General features: G+C 36.5%; 1 long non-coding RNA gene across 1 annotated transcript; it reads right to left on the reverse strand.

The window, feature by feature from the left end:
• Positions 1–5,027: 5,027 nt before the first annotated feature.
• Positions 5,028–26,359, reverse strand: LOC131229461 (uncharacterized). The gene is made up of 3 exons (XR_009163347.1): positions 26,310–26,359; positions 13,899–13,961; positions 5,028–5,124 (listed from the first exon to the last, which is right to left on the reverse strand). It is a non-coding gene; the product is annotated as an uncharacterized LOC131229461 (long non-coding RNA).

The raw sequence follows: 26,359 nt of genomic DNA on the forward strand, positions 1-26,359 counted from the left end.
CATAAACCTAAAACCTAAATGTATTCTCAAATCCCTAAACCTAAACCTACACTTAATCCTAATCTCAACTCCCTAGCCTAAACCTAAACTTAAACTTGAAAACTTAAACCTAAACCCGATCCCGAACCCGAACCCGATTTCCTAAACCTAAACCTTAATGAATTCTCAAATCCCTAACCCTAAACCTACACCTAATTCTAATCTCAACTTCCTAACCTAAACCTAAACCTAAACTTGAAAACCTAAACTTGAAAATCCAAACTGTAACGCCCTGAAATTCGGGGGTCAAGCATAACTCAGCTCCTGAGTTTCAAAACATCACTTATGCAACATATTGAATGATGGATGGATGTTGTTTGCATGAGTGCTTAAAGCATGGATTAAGCCAAACTGCAAACATAATTTAGGGATAAGTGAAGAACGCAAGCGGAAGACTTAAAGAAATATATGTGTACATGTGCAAATCCCTGAAATACATATACATATCAGGTCATACTTACAAGTGTTACTATCAAAATTACAAGTATCAAATGACATCATCTATTCCCAAAAAGAAATCCAGAATTCCCGCGCATCAGAACAAGGCTCACAAGAACCCGCCTGAAAACTGCATGGAAGAAAATGCAGCCTCATCATCCTCGAACTCCTGCTCTGCCTCAGGGGTCGCATCAAGATCTACATCTAAAGACAGAGTCTGGTGGGTGTTTAAACACCATCCCAGAATGTGGGAGTGAGTGATCAACTCAGTGGAACAATAAAGCAAAGGTTAACATGTTATCAATTCAATCAAGCAGTAATGATAAAGCAGAACAATCAAACATATCCTAAGTACTCTTGTTAATGCAAGGATGTATGTAGAATGATGCGTGCCCTCGCCGGTATACCCTCAGCGTCTTCATCTTACGTTACGCATGACATCACCTCAAATGCTCCACCTCTTTCAGGTACATGCAATGTGGTGCATGAACATGATTACCAAGTTATTATTAGTCCTTTTCATACAGCAGGATTGGGAAGCTAAGGTACCTTCCTCATATCAATTTCCAAATAGTGATCCATTCTAGGGTCGTCAGTCCTAGACATCTCATACGATCATATGGTTCTAGGTCGCTGCAAAGGTCTCGTCACCAATCAATGTACGCCTATCATACCTTCGTTACTACAATAAGGCTCGTCACCTCAATGCGGTATCCAGGTATGCTCGAGGTCACTATAAAGGGCTCGTCACCAATCAATGTAGGCCGACAGCACGAATATAGTGTCCCATACCACCATAATCGGCTCACGAGTTTGGTTGCTCACTGGTCACTACGGGGAGGCTCGTCACCCCAACGTAGGCCGACAGCTCGACCACGGTGTCCCATACCACCATGTCCGGCTCATGAGTCTTAGCGGATCAAGGTACTATGGTTAACAGGATTTCATCGGTAAGTTTGGTACCCTAAATTCATACAATAATGTCCATACATGGTGAACATACATCGTACAATTGGGTTACTTGACGAACTCGATTAGCATGAGCGCATGTTGGGTTGAACGACATGGAGTGCGCAAATACTCCGTGTGGCCAAACCACTGCCGACAACTCTAGTACTACTCGGGTTAGTCAAATCACGTCCTATGTGGCGAAAGTAACCTCAGCTATGAACTCAAGGCCGATTACCGATTTCCTGGACTATTCCATAGTCCCAAACACATTCCACTACAACAAATATTCATATCAACAATTTAGAATAGTAATGGAACAACAACTCAAATCATATGGTATGTAAGCATTTGAAGCATATCAACTTAACATGGGTTTTCACATAAGTAATGCTTGAAATTAAACAACAAGGAATATGACTTGCATATGGTAAATCATACACATCAATAGGAGTGTTAAGAATCGCTTCTCAACACCCGCAATTAGGTTAATATGTTACACTTTAAACCATTCAGACATTTCTACAAACACTTAGAATACATAGTGCAACAAACATGACGTATGTTGAAATACACGCATTTGGACAATTCCTTTTACCAAGGAGTTGTCACACATACAGTTAGCATAGGTACACGATAGATAATCATGGCAAGCACAGGTTCATATTTTATACGTATACGGTACTTCCTACACATACATAGAATACGCAAATCACAATATAACACATACATTTCAGGAATGCAAAATAAACATAGCATTTGACATGTGAAATCTCATCCATAACAAGAATAAACCATTAACTAGCATTGAAAGCCTTGAAAACCATAACCTATACGATTAAAGTCCGCACCTTAAACCAGAAATAGCGCACCGAACGGATTCAGACGATATGTCTTCGTCAACGGCGATTAGACAACCTAAGGCAAGAATAGAAATGAGATACAACACATATAAACCATTCTAAGCTCTAAAATAGATTAGGGTTAGGTTAACTTACCCAAGGATGAACTTAGAATCGCCGGAATAACGATTCAAAAGTGATGGTTTAAGGATGTAGAGCAACAGGAAAGAATCTACGATGATTCACCAACTTCTCTCTCAGTTTCTCTCTCTTTTCCTCTCTCTTTCTTAGCTAGGGTTGAGAAATTCGTATGGAAAAGAGAGTTAGGATTTTAAGGTCTATATATAGGCCTAACATTGATGAAAATAACCCCAGGGCCAAGGTATACTTAGGTTATAACCAAAACAGGCCTCTCTCGATCCAACGAAACACTTCCGGTGGGCCTTTTTTCACGTGCGGTCGGACTTAAGCTCACTGACCATGGATCTAGGTCAGACTGAGTTTTCATACCGATCGGATCTACAGATCAGCCATGGCGGACCACACTCAATTCATCGATCACCTAAACTCGATCAGGATCACAAGCACTATGACCTGCCTGGGCCATCTTCCCTGATTCGAGGGTAAAATTGAGTCAGAATCCAACGGTCAGATTGCTTAAAATTGTCGCGCAAGCAACACGATTCAGATTTCAAAAATCATATTTAATCTCTCACCATTCTCACACTCTTCACTCCGGACTCAATCAAATTGACCCAGAACATCATCTGGACTTGATTTTTGAGGTGATGGCCAAGTCCAACATGGTGATCATAACTGCCAAAGATCATCGCTATCGGACTTTCGACGCGCGGTCCAGGTCTGATCCAGAACTTCCAAAAATTACCAAGAGCAACTGGATTTAGCGATGAATTCCAGATTTCAGAGTAACATAGCGCAAATGATTCTATAGGTTTTGAGTCATGCAGATCAAATTTAAAGTGATTGATACTAATTTTACAAGCAATCGAGTTTAGTGCTAATTACCCCATAATTAGCTTCAAAAGAGAATGGAGGTAGTACTTGGGTCTTGACACGAAATTTTTCGGGTCATTACACAAACCTAAACCTGATCCCGAACCCGAACCCGATTTTCAAAAGCTAAACCTTAACCTATTCTCAATTCCCTAAACCTATTGCTTATAACCTAAACCTACGCCCAAACCTAAACCTTAACCTAAACCTAAACCTGTAACCTATAAGCTAAACCTAAACTGAAAACCTAAATGTATTCTCAAATCCCGAAACCTACACCTAATCCTAATCTCAACTCCCAAACCTAAACCTAAACCTAAACTTGAAAACCAAAACCTAAACCCGATCCCGATCCCGAACCCGATTTCCTAAACCTAAACCTTAATGTATTCTCAAATCCCTAAACCAAAACCTACACCTAATCCAAATCTCAACTCCCTAACTTAAACCTAAACCTAAACTTGAAAACCCAAACCTAAACCCGATCCCGAACCCGAACCCGATTTCCTAAACCTAAACCTTAACATATTCTCAATTCACTAAACCTATTGCTTATAACCTAAACCAAAACCTAAACCAATACCTTAACTTATTCTCAATTCCCTAAACCTATTGCTTATAACCTAAACCGAAACCTAAACCTATACCTTAACCTAAACCTAAACCTAAACTTATAACTTATAACCTAAACAAAAACCTAACACCAAAATGTATTCTCAAATCCCTAACCCTAAACCTACACCTAATCCTAATCTCAACTTCCTAACCTAGACCTAAACCTAAACTTGAAAACGAAAACCTAAACCCAATCCTGAACCCGTACCCGATTTACTAAACCTAAACCTTTATGTATTCTCAAATCCCTAAACCTAAAACTACACCTAATACTAATCTCAACTCCCTAACCTAAACCTAAACCTAAACTTGAAAACCCAAACCTAAACCCAATCTCGAACCCGAACCCGATTTCCTAAACCTAAACCTTAACCTATTCTCAATTCCCTAAACCTATTGCTTATGACCAAAACCAAAACCTAAACCTATACCTTAACCTAACCCTAAACCTAAATCTATAACCTATAACCTAAACCTAAACCAAAAACATAAATGTATTCTCAAATCCCCAAACCTAAACCTACACCTAATCCAAATCTCAACTCCCTAACCCAAACCTAAACCTAAACTTTAAAACCAAAACCTAAACCCGATCCCGAACACGAACCCGATTTCCTAAACCTAAACCTTAACCTATTCTTAATTCCCTAAACCTATAGCTTATAACCTAAACCTAAGCATAAGCCTAAACCTTAACCAAAACATAAACCTAAACCTAAACCTATAACCTATAACCTAAACATAAACCTAAAACCTAAATGTATTCTCAAATCCCTAAACCTAAACCTACAACTAATCCTAATCTCAACTCCCTAACCTAAACCTAAACCTAAACTTGAAAACTCAAACCTAAACCCGATCCCGAACCCGAACCCGATTTCCTAAACCTAAACCTTATTGTATTCTCAAATCCCTAAACCTAAACCTACACCTAATCCTAATCTCAACTCCCTGACCAAAACCTAAACCTAAACTTTAAAACCCAAACCTAAACCCGATCCCGAACCTGAACCCAATTTCTTAAACGTAAACCTTAACCTATTCTCAATTCCCTAAACCTATTGCTTATAACCTAAACCGAAACCTAAACCTAAGCCTTAACCTAAACCTTAACTTAAACCTATTTCTTATAACCTAAACCAAAACCTAAAACCTAAATGTATTCTCAAATCCCTAAACCTAAACCTACACCAAATCCTAATCTCAACTCCCTAACTTAAACGTAAACCTAAACTTGAAAACCAAAACCTAAACCAGATCCCAAACCCGAACCCGATTTCCTAAACCTAAACCTTAACCTATTCTCAATTCCATAAACCTATATCTTATAACCTAAACCTAAGCCTAAAGCTAAACCTAAGCCTAAAGCTAAACCTAAACCTAAATTTATTCCCAAATCCCTAAACCTAAGCCTACACCTAATCCTAATCTCAACTCCCTAACCTAAACCTAAACCTAAACTTGAATACCCAATCCTAAACCCGATCCCGAACCCGAACCCGATTTCCTAAACCTAAACCTTAACCTATACACAATTCAGTAAACCTATTACTTATAACCTAAACCGAAACCTACACCTATACCTTAACCTAAACCTAAACCTAAACCTATAACTTATAACCTACACCTAAGCCTAAAACCTAAATGTATTCTCAAATCCCTAAAACTAAACCTACAGCTAATCATAATCTCAACACCCAAACCCAAATCTAAACCTAAATTTGAAAACCAAAACCTAAACCCGATCCCGAACCTGAACCCGATTTCCTAAACCAAAACCTTAACCTATTCTCAATTCCCTAAACCTATAGCTTATAACCTAAACCTATGCCTAAACCTAAACCTTAACCTAAACCTAAACCTAAACCTAAACCACTAACCTATAACCTAAACTTAAACCTGATCCCTAACCCGAACCCAATTTCCTAAGCCTAAACAATAACCTATTCTCAATTCCCCAAACCTATAGCTTATAACCTAAACCTAAACCTAAACCAAAACCTTAACGTAAACCTAAACCTAAACCTATAGCCTATAATCTAAACATAAACCTAAAACCTAAATGTATTCTCAAATCCCTAAACCTAAACCGACACCTAATCCTAATCTCAACTCCCTAAACTAAACCTAAACCTAAACTTGAAAACTAAAACCTAAACCCGATCCCGAACCCGAACCCAATTTCCTAAACCTAAACCTTATTGTATTCTCAAATCCCTAAACCTAGACCTACACCTAATTCTAATCTCAACTCCCTGACCTAAACCTAAACCTAAACTTTAAAACCCAAACCTAAACCCGATCCCAAACTCGAACCCGATTTCCTAAACCAAAACCTTAACCTATTCTCAATTCCATAAACCTAACGCTTATAACCTAAACCTATGCCTAAACCTAAACCTTAACCTAAACCTAAACCTAAACCTAAACCAGTAACCTATAACTTAAAGCTAAACCCGATCCCTAACTCGAACCCAATTTCCTAAGCCTAAACAATAACCTATTCTCAATTAGCCAAACCTATAGCTTAGAACTTAAACCTAAACCAAAACCTAAACCTTAACCTAAACCTAAACCTAAACCTATAACCTATAATCTAAACATAAACCCAAAACCTAAATGTATTCTCAAATTCCTAAACCTAAACCTACACCTAATACTAATCTCAACTCCCTAACCTAAACCTAAACCTAAACTTGAAAACTCAAACCTAAGCCCGATCCCAAACACGAACCCGATTTCCTAAACCTAAACCATAATGCATTCTCAAATCCCTAAAACTAAACCTATGCCTAATCCTAATCTCAACTCCCTAACCTAAACCTAAACCTAAACTTGAAAACCCAATCCTAAACCCGATCCCGAACCCGAACCCGAACTCGATTTCCTAAACCTAAACCTTAACCTATTCTCAATTCCCTAAACCTATTGCATAAAACCTAAACGGAAACCTAAACCTATAACTTAACCTAAACCTAAACCTAAACCTATAACTTATAACCTAAACCTAAACCTCAAACCTAAATGTATTCTCAAATCCTTAAAACTAAACCCACACCAAATCCTAATCTCAACTCCCTAACCTAAATGTAAACCTAAACTTGAAAACCAAAACCTAAACCCGATCCCAAACCCGAACCTGGTTTCCTAAACCTAAACCTTAACCAATTCTCAATTCCATAAACCTATAGCTTATAACTTAAACCTAAGCCTAAAGGTAAACCTAAGCCTAAACCTAAACCTAAACCTAAATGTATTCCCAAATCCCTAAACCTAAGCCTACACCTAATCCTAATCTCAACTCCCTAACCTAAACCTAAACCTAAACTAGAAAACCCAATCCTAAACCCGATCTTGAACCCTAACCCGATTTCCTAAACCTAAACCATAACCTATTCTCAATTCAGAAAACCTATTGCTTATAACTTAAACCGAAACCTACACTGATACCTTAACCTTAACCTAAACCTAAACCTATAACTTATAACCTAAACCTAAACCTAAAACCTAAATGTATTCTCAAATCCCTAAAACTAAACCTACACCAAATCATAATCTCAACTGCCTAACACAAATCTAAACCTAAACTTGAAAACCAAAACCTAAACCCGATCCCGAACCCGAGCCCGATTTCCTAAACCTAAACCTTAACCTATTCTCAATTCCCTAAACCTATAGCTTATAACTTAAACCTATGCCTAAACCTAAACATTAACCTAAACCTAAACCTAAACCTAAACTAGTAACCTATAACCTAAACCTAAACCGAAAACCTAAATGTATTCTCAAATCGCTAAACCTACACCTAATCCTAATATCAAATCCCTAACCTAAACCTAAACCTAAACTTGAAAATCAAAACCTAAACCCGATTCGGAACCCGAACCCAATTTCCTAAACCTAAACCTTAACCTATTCTTAATTCCCTAAACCTATAGCTTATAACCTAAACCTAAGCCTATACCTAAACCTTAACCTAAACCTAAACCGGTAACCTATAACATAAACCTAAACCTAAAACTTAAATGTATTCTCAAATCCCTAAACCTAAACCTACACCTAATCCTAATCTCAACTCCCTAACCTAAACCTAAACCTAAACTTCAAAACCAAAACCATAACCCGATCCCAAACCCGAATCCGATTAACTAAACCTAAACCTTAACCTATTCTCAATTCCCTAAAATTAAAGCTTATAACAAAAACCTAAACCTAAACCTAAACCTAAACCTATAACTTATAACCTAACTTAAAACCTAAATGTATTCTTAAATCCCTAAACCTAAACCTACACTTAATCTTAATCTCAACTCCCTAACCTAAACCTAAACCAAAACTTGAAAACCCAAACCTAAACCCGATCGCAAACTCGAACCCGTTTTCCTAAACCTAAACAACCAATAACCTAAACCTAAAACCTAAATGTATTCCTAAATCCCTAAACCTAAACCTACACCTAATCTTAATCTTAACTCCCTAACCTAAACCTAAACCTAAACTTGAAAACCCAAACCTAAACCCGATCGCGAACTCGAACCCGTTTTCCTAAACCTAAACCTTAACCAATTCTCAATGCTCAAAACCTGTAGCTTGTAACCTAAACCGAAACCTAACCCTAAACCTAAACCTAAACGTAAACTTATAACCTATAACCTATAACCTAAACCTAAAACCTAAATGTATTCCTAAATCCCTAAACCTAAGCCTACACCAAATCCTAATCTCAACTCCCTAACCTAAACCTAAACCTAAACATAAAACCCAAACCTAAACTCGATCCCGAACCCGAACCCGATTTCCTAAACCTAAACCTTAACCTATTCTCAATTCCCTAAACCTATAGCTTGTAACCTAAACCTAAACCTAAACCTATAACCCAAACCAAAACCTAAAACCTAATGTATTCTCAAATCCCTAAACCTAAACCTAAACCTAATCCTAATCTCAACTCCCTAACCTAAACCTAAATGTAAACTAGAAAACCCAAACCTAAACCCGATCCCGAACCCGAACCCGATTTCCTAAACCTAAACATTAACCTATTCTCAATTCCCTAATCCTATAGCTTATAACCTAAACCTAAACCTAAACCTAAACCTTAACCTAAACCTAAACCTAAACCTAAACCTATCACCTATAATCTAAACCTAAACCTAAACCAAAACCTACACCGAATCCTAATCTCAACTCTTTAACCAAAACCTAAACCGAAAGTAGAAAACCCAAACCTAAACTCAATCCCGAACGCGAACTCGATTTCCTAAACCTAAACCTTAACCTATTCTCAATTCCCTAAACCTATTGCTTATAACCTAAACCGAAACCTAAACCAATACCTTAACCTAAACCTAAACTTAAAGCTATAACTATAACCTAAACCTAAACCAAAAACCTAAACGTATTCTTAAATCCCTAAACCTAAACCTACACCTAATCCTAATCTCAACTCCCTAACCTAAACCTAAACCTAAACTTGAAAACCCAATCCTAAACCCGATCCCGAACCCGAACCCGATTTCCTAAACTTAAACCTTAACCTATTCTCAATTCCCAAAACCTATTGCATATAACCTAAACCGAAACCTAAACCTATAACTTAACCTAAACCTCAACCTAAACCTATAAGTTATAACCTAAACCAAAACCTAAAACCTAAATGTATTCTCAAATCCCTAAAACTAAACCAACACCTAATCATAATCTCAACTCCCTAACCCAAATCTAAACCTGAACTTTAAAACCAAAACCTAAACCCGATCCCAAACCCGAGCCCGATTTCCTAAACCTAAACCTTAACCTATTCTCAATTCCCTAAACCTATAGCTTATAACCAAAACCTATGCCTAAACCTAAACATTAACCTAAACCTAAACCTAAACCTAAACCAGTAACCTATAACCTAAACGTAAACCGAAAACCTAAATGTATTCTCAAATCCCTAAACCTACACCAAATCCTAATCTCAACTTCCTAACCAAAACCTAAACCTAAACTTGAAAATCAAAACCTAAACCCGATCCCGAACCTGAACCCGATTTTCTGAACCTAAACCTTAACCTATTCTCAATTCCCTAAACTTATAGCTTATAACCTAAACAAAAGCCTATACCAAAACCTTAACCTAAACCTAAACCTGTAACCTATAACATAAACCTAAACCTAAAACCTAAATGTATTCTTAAATCCCTAAACCTAAACCTACACCTAATCTTAATCTCAACTCCCTAACCTGAACCTAAACCTAAACTTGAAAACCAAAACCATAACCCGATCCTGAACCCGAATCTGATTTCCTAAACCTAAACCTTAACCTAATCTCAATTGCCTAAAATTATAGCTAACAACAAAAACCTAAACCAAAACCTAAACCTATAACCTATAACCTAAACTTAAAACCTAAATGTATTCTTAAATCCCCAAAACCTAAACCTACACCTAATCTTAATCTCAACTCCCTAACCTAAACCTAAACCTAAACTTGAAAACCCAAACCTAAACCCGATCGCAAACTCGAACCCGTTTTCCTAAATCTAAACCTTAACCAATTCTCAATGCCATAAACCTATAGCTTGTAAGCTAAACTGAAACCAAACCCTAAACCTAAACATAAACCTATAACCTAAACCTAAAAACTAAATGTATTCCTAAATCCCTAAACCTAAACCTACACCTAATCTTAATCTCAACTCCCTAACCTATACCTAAACCTAAACTTGAAAACCCAAACCTAAACCCGATCGCGAACTCGAACCCGTTTTCCTAAACCTAAACCATAACCAATTCTCAATGCTCTAAACCTATAGCTTGTAACCTAAACCGAAACCTAACCCTATACCTAAACCTAAACCTAAACTTATAACCTATAACCAATAACCTAAACCTAAAACCTAAATGTATTCCTAAATCCCTAAACCTAAACCAACACCTAATCCTAATCTCAACTCCCTAACCTAAACCTAAACCTAAATATGAAAACCCAAACCTAAACTCGATCCCGAACTCGAACCCGATTTCCTAAACCTAAACATTAACCTATTCTCAATTCCCTAAACCTATAGCTTGTAACCTAAACCTAAACCTTAACCTAAACCTAAACCAAAACCCAAACCTAAACCCGATCCCTAACCCGAACCCGATTTCCTAAACCTAAACCCTAACCTATTCTCAATTCCCTAAACCTATAGCTTGTAACCTAAGCCTAAACCTAAACCTAAACCTTAACCTAAACCTAAACCTAAACCTAAAACCTATAATCTAAACCTAAACCTAAAACCTAATGTATTCTCAAATCCCTAAACCTTAACCTACAACTAATCCTAATCTCAACTCCCTAACATAAACCTAAACCTAAACTCGAAAACCAAAACCAAAACTCGATCCCGAACCCGAACCTGATTTCCTAAACCTAAACCTTAACCTATTCTCAATTCCTTATACCAATTGCTTATAACTAAAACCGAAACCAAAACCTATACCTTAACCTAAACCTAAACCTAAACCGTTAACTTATAACCTAAACATAAACCTAATACATAAATGTATTCTCAAATCCCTAAACCTAAACCTACACCAAATCTTAATCTCAACTCCCTCACCTAAACCTAAACATAAACGTGAAAACTCAAACCTAAACCCTATCCCGAACCCGATTTCCTAAACCTAAACCTTAATGTATTCCCAAATCCCTAAACCTAAACCTACACCTAATCCTAATCTCAACTCCCTAACCTAAACCTAAACCTAAACTTGAAAACCCAAACTTAAACCCGATCCCGAACCCGAACCCGTTTTCCTAAACCTAAACCTTAACCTATTCTCAATTCCCTAAACTTATTGCATATAACCTAAACCGAAACCTAAACCTATACCATAACATAAACCTAAACCTAAACATAAACCTAAAACCTAAATGTATTCTCAAATCCCTAAACCTAAATCCACACCTAATCCTAAACTCAACTCCCTAACCTAAACCTAAACCAAAACTTGAAGACGCAAACCAAAACCCGATTCCCGAACCCGAACCTGATTTCTTAAACCTAAACCTTAATGTATTCTCAAATACCTAAACCTAAACCTACACCTAATCCTAATCTCAACTCCCTAACCTAATTCTAAACCTGAACCTAAACATGAAAAACCAATCCTAAACCCGATCCCGAACCCGAAACCGATTTCCTAAACCTAAACCTTAACCTATTCTCAATTCCCTAAACCTATTGCTTATAACCTAAACCGAAACCCAAACCTATACCTTAACCTAAACCTAAACCTAAACCTATAACTTATAACCTAAACCTAAACCTAAAACCTAAATGTATTCTCAAATCCCTAAAACTAAACCTAAACCTAATCCTAATCTCAACTCCCAAACCCAAATCTAAACCTAAACTTGAAAACCAAAACCTAAACCCCATACCGAATCCGAACCTGATTTCCTAAACCTAAACCTAAACCTATTCTCAATTCCCTAAACCTATGCCTAAACCTAAACCTTAACCTAAACCTAAACCTAAACCTAAACTAGTAACCTATTACCTAAACCTAAACTGAAAACCAAAATGTATTCTCAAATCCCTAAACCTACACATAATCCTAATCTCAACTCCCTAACCTGAACCTAAAAAAAAACTTGAAAACCAAAACCTAAACCCGATCCCGAACCCGAACCCGATTTCCTAAACCTAAACCTTAACCTATTCTCAATTCCCTAAACCGATAGCTCATAACCTAAACCTAAGCCTATACCTAAACCTTAACCTAAACCTAAACCTGTAACCTATAACATAAACCTAAACCTAAAACCTAAATGAATTCTCAAATCCGTAAACCTAAACCTACACCAAATCCTAATCTCAACTCCCTAACCTAAACCTAAACCTAAACTTGAAAACCAAAACCATAACCTGATCCCGAACCCGAATCTGATTTCCTAAACCTAAACCCTAACCTATTCTCAATTCCCTAAAATTATAGCTTATAACAAAAATGTAAACCTAAACATAAACCTATAACCTGTAACCTAAACTTAAAACCTAAATGTATTCTTAAATCCCTAAACCTAAACCTACACCTAATTTTAATCTCAACTCCCTAACCTAAACCTAAACCTAAACTTGAAAACCCAAACCTAAACCCCATCCCAAACCCGAACCCGATTTCCTAAACCTAAACCATAACCTATTCCCAATTCCCTAAACTTATAACCTGTAACCTAAACCTAAACTTAACCTAAACCTAAACCCAAACCTATAACCTAAATCTAAACCTAAAACCTAATGTATTCTCAAATCCCTAAACCTAAACCTGCACCTAATCCTAATCTCTACTCCCTAACCTAAACCTAAATGTAAACTTGAAAACCCAAACCTAAACCCGATCCCGAACCCGAACCCGAACCCGAAACCGATTTCCTAAACCTAAACATTAACCTATTCTCAATTCCCTAAACCTAAAGCTTATAACCTAAACCTAAACCTAAACCGAAACCTTAACCTAAACCTAAACCTAAACCTATAACCTATAATCTAACCCTAAACCTAAACCCTAATGTATTCTCAAATCCCTAAACCTAAACCTACACCTAATCCTAATCTCAACTCCCTAACCTAAACCTAAACCGACAGTTGAAGACCCAAACCTAAACCTGATCCCGAACGTGAACCCGATTTCCTAAACCTAAACCCTAACCTATTCTCAATTCGCTAAACCTATAGCTTATAACCTAAACCTAAGCCTAAACCTAAACCTTAACCTAAACCTTAATCGAAACCTAAACCTGTAACCTATAAGCTAAACCTAAACCTAAAACCTAAATGTATTCTCAAATCCCTAAACCTAAACCTACACCAAATCCTAATCTCAACTCCCTAACCTAAACCTAAACCTAAATTCGAAAACTAATACCAAAACCCGATCCCGAACCCGAACCCGATTTCCTAAACCTAAACCTTAACCTATTCTCAATTCCCTCAACCTATTGCTTATAACCTAAACTTACACCAAATCCTAATCTCAACTCCCTAAACCTAAACCTACACCTAATCTTAATCTCAACTCCCTCACCTAAACCTAAACATAAACTTGAAAACTCAAAACTAAACCCAATCTCGAACACGATTTCCTAAACCTAAACCTTAATGTATTCCCAAATCGCTAAACCTAAACCTACACCTAATCCTAATCTCAACTCCCTAACCTAAACCTAAACCTAAACTTGAAAACCCAAACCTAAACCCGATCCCGAACCCGAACCCGTTTTCCTAAACCTAAACCTTAACCTATTCTCAATTCCTTTAACCTATTGCTTATAACCTAAACCGAAACCTAAACCTATACCTTAAGCTAAACCGAAACCTAAACTTATAACCTATAACCTAAACATAAACCTAAAACCTAAAGGTATTCTCAAATCCCTAAACCTAAACCTACACCTAATCCTAATCTCAACTCCCTAGCCTAAACGTAAACTAAAACTTTAAAACGCAAACCTAAACCCGATCCCGAACCCGAACCCGATTTCTGAAACCTAAATCTTAATGTATTCTCAAATCCCTAAACCTAAACCTACACCTAATCCTAATCTCAACTCCTTAACCTAAACCTAAACCTAAACTTGAAAACCCAAACCTAAACCCGATCCCGAACCCGAACCCGATTTCCTAAACCTAAACCTTAACCTATTCTCAATTCCCTAAACCTATTGCTTATAACCTAAACCGAAACCTAAACCTATACCCTAACCTAAATCTAAACCTAAACCTATAACCTATAACCTAAACCTAAACCTAAACCTGTAACCTATAACCTAAACCTAAACCTAAAACCTAAATATATTCTCAAATCCCAAAAACTAAACCTACACCAAATCCTAATCTCAACTCCCTAACCCAAACCTAAACCTAAACTTGAAAACCAAAACCTAAACCTGATCCCGAACCCGAACCCAATTTCCTAAACCTAAACCGTAACCTATTCTCAATTCCCCAAACCTATAGCTTATAACCTAAACCAAAGCCTAAACCTAAACCTTAACCTAAACCCAAACCTAAACCGAAACCTGTAACCTATAACCAAATCCTAAACCTAAAACCTAAATGTATTCTTAAATCCGTATACCTAAACGTAGACGTAATCCTAATCTCAACTCTCAAACCTAAACCTTAACCTAAACTTGAAAACCAAAACCTAAACCCTGGCACGAACCCGAACCCGATTTCCTAAACCTACACCTTAACCTATTCTTAATTCCCTAAACCTATAGCTTATAACCTAAACCGAAACCTAAACTCATCCCATAACATAAACCTATAACCTATAACCTAAACATAAACCTAAAACCTAAATGTATTCTCAAATCCCTAAACCTAAACCTACACCTAATCCTAATCTCAACTCCCTAACCTAAACCTAAACGTAAACTTGAAAACCCAAACCTAAACCCAATCCTGAACCCGATCCTGATTTCTTAAACCTAAACATTAACCTACTCTCAATTCCCAAAACCTATAGCTTATAACCTAAACCTAAACCTAAACCTATACCTATAACCTATAATCTAATCCTAAGCCTAAAACGTAAATGTATTCTTAAATCCTTAAACCTAAACCTACACATAATCCTAAGCTCAACTCACTAACCTAAACCTAAAACTAAACCTAAACTTGAAAACTCAAACCAAAACCCGATCCCGAACATGAACCCGATTTCCTAAACCTAAACCTTAATGTATTCTCAAATCCCTAAACCTAAACCTTTACCTAATCCTAATCTCAACTTCCTAACCTAAACCTAGACCTAAACTTGAAAACCCAAACCGAATCCCGATCCCGAACCCGAACACGATTTCCTAAACCTAAACCTTAACCTATTCTCAATTCCTTCAACCTATTGCTTATAACCTAAACCGAAACCTAAACCTATACCTTAACCTAAACCTAAACCTAAACCTACGACCTATAACCTAAATGTATTCTCAAATCCCTAAACCTAAACCTACACCTAATCCTAATCTCAACTCCCTAACCTAAACATAAACCTAAACTTGAAAACCAAAACCTAAACCCGATCCCGAACCCTAACCCGATTTCCTAAACCTAAACCTTAACCCATTCTCAATTCCCTAAACCTATAGCTTGTAAGCTAAAGATAAGCCTAAACCTAAACCTTAACCTAAACCAAAACCTAAACCTAAACCTGTAACCTAAAACTTAAATGTAAACCTAAAACCTAATTGTAATCTCAAATCCTTAAACTTAAACCTACACCTAATCCTAATCTCAACACCCTAACGTAAACCTAAACCTAAACTTGAAAACCAAAACCTAAACCTGATCCCGAACCCGAATCCAATTTCCTAAACCTAAACCTTAACCTATTCTCAATTCTCTAAACCTATTGCATATAACCGAACCCTAAACCTAAAACCTAAATGTATTCGTAAATCCCTAAACCTAAACCTACACCTAATCCTAATCTCAACTCTCTAACCTAAACCTAAACCTAAACTTGAAAACCCAAACCTAAACCCGATCCCGACCCTGAACCCGATTTGCTAAACCTAAACCTTAACCTATTCTCAATGCCCAAAACCTATAGTGTGTAACCTAAACAGAAACCTAACCCTAAACCTAAACCTAAACCTATACCCTATAACTTATAACCTAAACCTAAAACCTAATGTATTCTCAAATCCATAAACATAAACCTACAGCTAATCCTAATCTCAACTCCCTAACCTATACCTAAACGTAAACTGGAAAACCCAAACCTAAACCCGATCCCGAACCCAAACCTAATTTCCTAAACCTTAACAATAACCTATTCTCAATTGCCCAAACCTATAGCTTATAACCTAAACCTAAACCTAAACCTTAACCTAAACCTAAACCCAAACCTATAACCTATAATTTAAACCTAAACGTAAAACCTAATTGTATACTCAAATTCCTAAACCTAAACCTACACCTAATCCTAATCTCAACTCCCTAACCTAAACCTAAACCTACACTTGAAAACTCAAACCTAAGCCCGATCCCGAACCCGAACCCGATTTCCTAAACCTAAACCTTAATGCATTCTCAAATCCCTAAACCTAAACCTACACCTAATCCAAATCTCAACTCCCTAACCTAAACATAAACCTAAACTTGAAAACCCAATCCTAAGCACGATCCCAAACCTGAAACTGATTTCCTAAACCTAAACCTTAACTAATTCTCAATTCCCTAAACCTATTGCTTATAACCTAAACTGAAACCTAAACCTATACCTTAACCTAAACTTAAACCTAAACCTAAAACCTAAATGTACTCTCAAATCCCTAAAACTAAACCAATACCTAATCCGAATCTCAACTCCCTAAACCAAATCTAAACCTAAACTTGAAAACCAAAACCTAAACCTAAACCTTAACCTATTCTCAATTCCCTAAACCTATAGCTTGTAACCTAAACCTATGCCTTAACCTAAACATTAACCTAAACCTAAACCTAAACCTAAACTAGTAACCTATAACCTAAACCTAAACCGAAAACCTAAATGTATTCTCAAATCACTAAACCTACACCTAATCCTAATCTCAACTCCCTAACCTAAACCTAAACATAAACTTGAAAACCAAAACCTGAACCCGATCCCGAACCCGAACCCGATTTCCTAAACCTAAACCTTAACCTATTCTCAATTCCCTAAACCTATAGCTTATAACCTAAACCTAAGCATATACCTAAAGCTTAACCTAAACCTAAACCTGTAACCTATAACATAAACCTAAACCTAAAACCTAAATGTATTCTCAAATCCGAAAACCTAAACCTACACCTAATCCTAATCTCAACTCCCTAACCTAAACTTAAGCCTAAACTTGAAAACCAAAACCATAACCCGATCCCGAACCCGAATCCGATTTCCTAAACCTAAACCTTAACCTATTCTCAATTCCCTAAAATTATAGCGTATAACAAAAACCTAAACCTAAACCTTAACCTATAACCTATCACCTAAACATAAACCTAAAACCTAAATATATTCTCAAATCCTAAAACCTAAACCTACACTAATCCTAATCTCAACTCCCTAACCTAAACCTAAACCTAAACTTGAAAACCCAAACATAAACCTGATCGCGAACCCGAACCCGTTTTCCTAAACGTAAATCTTAACCAATTCTCAATGCCCTAAACCGATAGCTTGTAAATTAAACTTTAACCTAACCCTAAACCTAAACCTAAACCTATAACCTATAACCTAAACCTAAAACCTAAATGTATTTTTAAATCCCTAAACCTAAACCTATACCTAATCCTAATCTCAACTCCCTAACCTAAACCTAAACCTAAATTTGAAAACCCAAACCTAAACCCAATCTTGAACCCGAACCCGATTTCCTAAACCTAAACCTTAACCTATTCCCAATGCTCTAAACCTATAGCTTGTAACCTAAACCGAAACCTAACCCTAACCGTAAACCTAAACCTAAACCTAAACTTATAACCTAAAACCTAAAACCTAAACCTAAAACCTAAATGTATTCCCAAATCCCTAAACCTAAACCAACACCTAATCCTAATATCAACTCCCTAACCTAAACCTAAACCTACACATGAAAACCCAAACCTAAACCCGATCCCAAACCCGAACCTGATTTCTTAAACCTAAACCTTAACCAATACTCAATGCCCTAAACCTATCGCTTGTAAACTAAACTGAAACCTAACCCTAAACCTAAACCTAAGCCTATAACCTATAACCTATAACCTAAACCTAAAACCTAAATGTATTCTTAAATCCCTAAACCTAAAGCTACTACTAAACCTAATCTCAACTCCCTAACCTAAACCTAAACCTAAACATGAAAACCCAAACCTAAACCCGATCCTGAACCCAAACCCAATTTCCTAAACCTAAACCTTAACCTATTCTCAATTCTCCAAACCTATAGCTTGTAACCTAAACCTAAACCTTCACCTAAATCTAAACCCCTAAGGTATTCTCAAATCCCAAAACCTAAACCTAAACCTAAACCTAATCTCAACTCCCTAACCTAAACCTAAACGTAAACTTGAAAACCCTAACCTAAACCCGATCACCAACCCGAACCCGATTTCCTAAACCTAAACATTAACCTATTCTCAATTCCCTAAACCTGTAGCTTATAACCTAAACCTAACCCTAAACCTAAACCTTAACCTAAACCTAAACCTAAACCTATAACCTATAATCTAAACCTAAACCTAAAACCTAACGTATTCTCAAATCCCTAAACCTAAACCTATACCTAATCCTAATCTCAACTCCCTAACATAAACCTAAACCTAAAGTTGAAAACCCAAACCTAAACCCGATCCAGAACGAGAACCCGATTTCCAAAACCTAAACCTTTACCTATTCTCAATTCCCTAAACCTATAGCTTATAACCTAAACCTAAGCCTAAACCTAAACCTTAACCTAAACCTAAACCGAAACCTAAACCTGTAACCTATAACCTAAACCTAAACCTAAAACCTAAATGTATTCTTAAATACCTTAACCTAAACCTACAATAAATCCTAATCTCAACTCCCTAACCTAAACCTAAACGTAAACTTGAAAACCACAACCAAAACCCGATCCCAAACTCGAACCTGATTTCCTAAACCTAAACCTTAACCTATTCTCAATTCCCTAAACCTATTGCTTATAACCTAAACCGAAACCTAAACCTAAACCTATACCTTAACCTATACCAAAGCCTAAATCGTTAACTTATAAACTAAACATAAACCTAATACATAAATGTATTCTTAAATCCCAAAACTTAAACCTACACCTAATCTTAATCTCAACACCCTCACCTAAACCTAAACATAAACTTGAAAACTAAAACCTAAACCCGATCCCGAACCCGATTCCTAAACCTAAACCTTAATGTATTCCAAAATCCCAATACCTAAACCTTAACCTAATCCGAATCTCAACTCCCTAACCTAAATCTAAACCAAAACTTGAAGACGTAAACCAAAACCCGATCCCGAACCCGAACCCGATTTCCTAAACCTAAACCTTAATGTATTCTCAAATCCCAAAACTTAAACCTACACCTAATTCTAATCTCAACTTCCTAACCTAAACCTAAACCTACACATGAAAACCCAAACCTAAACCCGATCCCGAACCCGAACCTGATTTCTTAAACCTAAACCTTAATCAATTCTCAATGCCCTAAACCTATCACTTGTAAACTAAAATGAAACCTAACCCTAACCCTAAACCTAAACCTATAACCTATAACCTATAACCTAAACCTAAAACCTAAATGTACTGTTAAATCCCTAAACCTAAACCGACTACTAATCCTAATCTCAACTCCCTCACTTAAACCGAAACCTAAACATGAAAACCCAAACCTAAACCCGATCCCGAACCCGAACCCGATTTCCTAAACCTAAACCTTAACCTATTCTCAATTCCCCAAACCTATAGCTTGTAACCTAAACCTAAACCTAAACCTATAACCTAAACCAAAACCTAAAACCTAATGTATTCTCAAATCCCAAAACCTAAACCTAAACCTAATCCTAATCTCAACTCCCTAACCTAAACCTAAACGTAAACTTAAAAACCCAAACCTAAACCCGTTCATGAACACGAACCCGATTTCCTAAACCTAAACATTAACCTATTCTCAATTCCCTAAACCTATAGCTTATAACCTAAACCTAACCCTAAACCTAAACCTTAACATAAACCTAAACGTAAACCTCTAACCTATAATCTAAACCTAAACCTAAAACCTAATGTATTCTCAAATCCCTAAACCTAAACCTACACCTAATCCTAATCTCAACGCCCTAACATAAACCTAAACCAAAAGTTGAAAACCCAAACCCAAACCCGATCCAGAACACAAACCCGATTTCCAAAACCTAAACCTTTACCTATTCTCAATTCCCTAGACCTATATCTTATAACCTTAACCTAAGCCTAAACCTAAACCTTAACCTAAACCTAAACCGAAACCTAAACCGAAACCTAAACCACAACCTAAACCTTAACCTAAACCTAAACCGAAACCTAAACCTGTAACCTGTAACCTAAACCTAAACCTAAAGCCAAAATGTATTCTTAAATACCAAAACCTAAACCTACAACAAATCCTAATCTCAACTCCCTAACCTAAACCTAAACCTAAACTTGAAAACCAAAACCAAAACCCGATCCCGAACCTGAACTTGATTTCTTAAACCTAAACCTTAACTTATTCTCAATTCCCTAAACCTATTGCTTATAACCTAAACTGAAACCTAAACCTATACCTTAAACTAAACCAAAACCTAAACGTTAACTTATAAACTAAACATAAACCTAATACATAAATGTATTCTCACATCCCTAGACCTAAACCTACACCTAATCTTAATCTCAACTCCCTCACCTAAACCTAAACATAAACTTGAAAACTCAAACCTAAACCCCATCCCGAACCAGATTTCCTAAACCTAAACCTTAAAGTATTCCAAGATCCCTATACCTAAACCTACACCTAATCCTAATCTCAACTCCCTAACCTAAACCTAAACCAAAACATGAAGACGCAAACCTAAACCCGATCCCGAACTCGAACCCGATTTCCTAAACCTAAACCTTAATGTATTCTCAAATCCCTAATCCTAAACCTACACCTAATCCTAATCTCAACTCCCTAACCTAAACATAAACCTAAACTTGAAAACACAAACCTAAACCCGATACCGAACCCGAACCCGATTTCCTAAACCTAAACCTTAACCTATTCTCAATTCCTTAAACCTATTGCTTATAACCTAAACCGAAAACTAAACCTATACCTTAACCTAAACCTAAACCAAAACCTATAACCTATAACCTAAACCTAAACCTAAAACCGAAATGTATTCTCAAATCCCCAAACCTAAACCAACACCTAATCCCAATCTCAACTCCCTAACCTAAACATAAACCTAAACATGAAAACCAAAACCTAAATCCGATCTCGAACCCCAACTGATTTCCTAAACCTAAACCTTAACCTATTCTCAATTCCCTAAACCTATAGCTTATAACCTAAACCTAAGCCTAAACCTAAACCTAAACCGAAACCTAAACCTGTAACCTATAACCTAAACCTAAACCTAAAACTTAAATGTATTCTTAAATACGTAAAACTAAACCTATAACAAATCCTAATCTCAACTCCCTAACCTAAGCCTAAACCCAAACTTGAAAACCAAAACCAAAACCCGATCCCAAACTCGAACCTGATTTCCTAAATCTAAACCTTAACCTATTCTCAATTCCCTAAACCTATTGCTTATAACCTAAACCGAAACCTAAACCTATACCTTAACCTAAACCTAAACTTAAACTGTTAACTTATAAACTAAACATAAACCTAATACATAAATGTGCTCTCACATCCCTAGACCTAAACCTACACCTAATCTTAATCTCAACTCCCTCACCTAAACCTAAACATAAACTTGAAAACTCAAACCTAAACCCGATCCCGAACCCGATTTCCTAAACCTAAACCTTAATGTATTCCAAATCCCTATACCTAAACCTACACCTAATCCTAATCTCAACTCCCTAACCTAAATCTGAACCAAAACTTGAAGACGCAAACCTAAACCCGATCCCGAACCCGAACTCGAATTTCTAAACCTAAACCTTAATATATTCTCAAATCCCTAAACCTAAACCTACACCTAAACCTAATCTCAACTCCCTAACCTAAACCTAAACCTAAACTTGAAAACCCAAACCTAAACCCAATCCCGAACCCGAATCCGATTTCTGATACCTAAACCTTAACCCATTCTCAATTCCTTAAACCTATTGTTTATAACCTAAACCGAAAACTAAACCTATACCTTAACCTAAACCTAAACCAAAACCAATAACCTATAACCTAAACCTAAACCTAAAACCTAAAGGTATTCTCAAATCCCCAAACCTAAACCTACACCTAATCCTAATCTCAACTCCCTAACCTAAACATAAACCTAAACTTGAAAACCAAAACCTAAACCCGATCCCGAACCCCAACCCGGTTTCCTAAACCTAAATCTTAACTTATTCTCAATTCTCTAAACCTATAGCTTATAACCTAAACCTAAGCTAAACCTAAACCTTAACCTACACCTAAACCTAAACCTAAACCTATAACCTATAACCTAAACCTAAACCTAAAACCTAATTGTATTCTCAAATCCCTAAACCTATACCTACACCTAATCCTAATCTCAACACCCTAACCTAAACCTAAACATAAACTTGAAAACCAAAACCAAAACCTGATCCCGAACCCGAATCCGAATTCCGAAACCTAAACCTTAACCTATTCTAAATTCCTTAAACCTATAGCTTATAACCAAAACCTAAACCTAAACCTAAAGCTATAACCTATAACATAAACCTAAAACCTAAATTTATTCTTAAATCTCTAAACCTAAACCAACACCAAATCCTAATCTCAACTCCCTAACTTAAACCTAAACCTAAACTTGAAAACCCAAACCTAAACTAGATCCTGAACCCCAACCTGATTTCCTAAACCTAAACCTTAACCTATTCTCAATGCCCTAAACCTATAGCTTGTAACCTAAACCGAAACTTAACCCTAAACCTAAACGTAAACCTATAACCTATAACCTAAACCTAAAACCTAATGTATTCTCAAAACATGAACCTACACCTAATCCTAATCACAACTCCCTAACCTAAACCTAAATGTAAACTTGAAAACCCAAACCTAAACCCGATCCCGAACCCAAACCCGATTTCCTAAACCTAAACATTAACATATTCTCATTTCCCCAAACCTATAGCTTATAACCTAAACCTAAACCTAAACCTAAACCTATAACCTATAATCTAAACCTAAAACCTAAATGTATTCTCAAATCCCTAAACCTAAACCAAAACCTAATCCTAATCTCAACTCTCTAACCTAAACCCAAACCTAAACTTGAAAACCAAAACCAAAACCCGATCCCGAACCCAAATCCGATTTCCGAAACCAAAACCTTAACCTATTCTCAATTCCCTAAACCAATAGCTTATAACCTAAACCTAAACCTATAACCTATAACCTAAACCTAAAACCGAAATGTTTTCTTTAATCCCTAAACCTAAACCTACACCTACTCCTTATCTTAACTCCCTAACTTAAACCTAAACCTAAACTAGAAAACTCAAACCTAAACCCGATCCCGAACCCGAACCCGATTTCCTAAACCTAAACCTCAACCTATTCTCAATGCTCTAAACCTATAGCTTGTAACCTAAACCAAAACCTAACCCTAAACCTGAAGCTAAACCTAAACCAAAACATAAAACCTAAATGTATTCTCAAATCCCTAAACTTAAACCTACACCTAATCCTAATCTTAACTCCCTAACCTACACATAAACCTAAACTTGAAAACCAAAACCAAAACCCAATCCTGAACCCCAACCCGATTTCCTAAGCATAAACCTTAACCTATTCTCAATTCCCTAAACCTATAGCTTATAAGCTAAACCTAAGCCTAAACCTAAACCTTAACCTAAACCTAAACCTAAACCTAAACCTGTAACGTATAACATAAACCTAAACCTAAAACCTAATTGTACTTTCAAATCCCTAAACCTAAACCTACACCTAATCCTAATCTCAACACCCTAACCTAAACCTAAACCTAAACTTGAAAACCAAAACCAAAACCTGATACCGAACCCTAGTCCGATTTCCTAAACCTAAATCTTAACCTATTCTCAAATCCCTAAACCTATAGCTTATAACCGAAACCTAAACCTAAACCTAAACCTATAACCTAAAATCTAAACTTAAAACCTAAATGTATTCTTAAATCCCTAAACCTAAACCTACACCTAATCCTAATCTCAACTCCCTAACCTAAACCTAAATATAAACTTGAAAACCCAAACTTAAACCCAATCCCGTACCCGAAACCGATTTCCTAAACCTAAACCTTAACCTATTCTCAATGCCCTAAACCTATAGCTTGTAACCAAAACCGAAACCTAACCCTAAACCTAAACCTATACCTATAACCTATAACCTATAACCTAAACCTAAAACCTAATGTATGCTCAAATCCATAAACATAAACCTACACCTAATCCTAATCTCAACTCCCTAACCTAAACCTAAACGTAAACTTGAAAACCAAAACCTAAACTCGATCCTGAACCCGAACCCGATTTCCTAAACCTAAACAATAACCTATTCTTAATTCCCCAAACCTATAGCTTATAACCTAAACCTAAACCTAAACCTAAACTTTAACCTAAACATAAACCTAAACCTAAAACCTATAATATAAACCTAAACCTAAAACCTAAATGTATTCTCAAATACCTAAACCTAAACCTACACATAATCCTAATCTCAACTCCCTAACCTAAACCTAAACCTATACTTGAAAACTCAAACCTAAACCCAATCCCGAACTCGAACCCGATTTCCTAAACCTAAACCTTGATGCATTCTCAAATCTCTAAACCTAAACCTACACCAAATCCTAATCTCAACTCCCTAACCAAAACCTAAACCTAAACTTGAAAACCCAATCCTAAACATGATCCCGAGCTTGAACCCGATTTCCAAAACCTAAACCTTAACCTATTCTCAATTCCCTAAACCTATTGCTTATAACCTAAACCGAAACCTAAACCTATACCTTAACCTAAACCTAAACCTAAACCTAAACTAAAACCTAAATGTATTCTCAAATCCCTAAAACTAAACTAACACCTAATCCTAATCTCAACTCCCAAACACAAATCTAAACCTAAACTTGAAAACCAAAGCCTAAACCCGAACCCGATTTCTTAAACCTAAACCTTAACCTATTCTCAATTCCCTAAACTTATAGCTTATAACCTAAACCTAAACCTTAACCTAAACCTAAACCTTAACCTAAACCAGTAATCTATAACCTAATCCTAAACCGAAAACCTAAATGTATTCTCAAATCCCTAAACCAACACCTAATCCTAATCTCAACTCCCTAACCTAAACCGAAACCTAAACTTGAAAACCAAAACCTAAACCCGATCCCGAACCTGAACCCGATTTCTTAAACCTAAACCTTAACCTATTCTCAATTCCCTAAACCTATAGCTTATAACCTAAACCAAAGCCTATACCTAAACCTAAACCTGAAACTTATAACATAAACGTAAACTTAAAACCTAAATTTATTCTCAAATCCGTAAACCTAAACCTACACCTAATACTAATCTAAGGTCCTTAACCTAAACCTAAACCTAAACTTGAAAACAAAACCATAACCCGATCCCAAACCGAATCCGATTTCCTAAACGTAAACCTTAACCTATTCTCAATTCCCAAAAATTATAGCTTATAACAAAAACCTAAACCTAAACCTAAACCTATTACCTATAACCTAAACTTAAAACCTAAATGTATTCTTAAATCCCTAAACCTAAACCTACA

The sequence above is a fragment of the Magnolia sinica genome, chromosome 2, assembly GCF_029962835.1.
Source record: "Magnolia sinica isolate HGM2019 chromosome 2, MsV1, whole genome shotgun sequence".
In the NCBI taxonomy this organism is placed as follows: domain Eukaryota; kingdom Viridiplantae; phylum Streptophyta; class Magnoliopsida; order Magnoliales; family Magnoliaceae; genus Magnolia; species Magnolia sinica.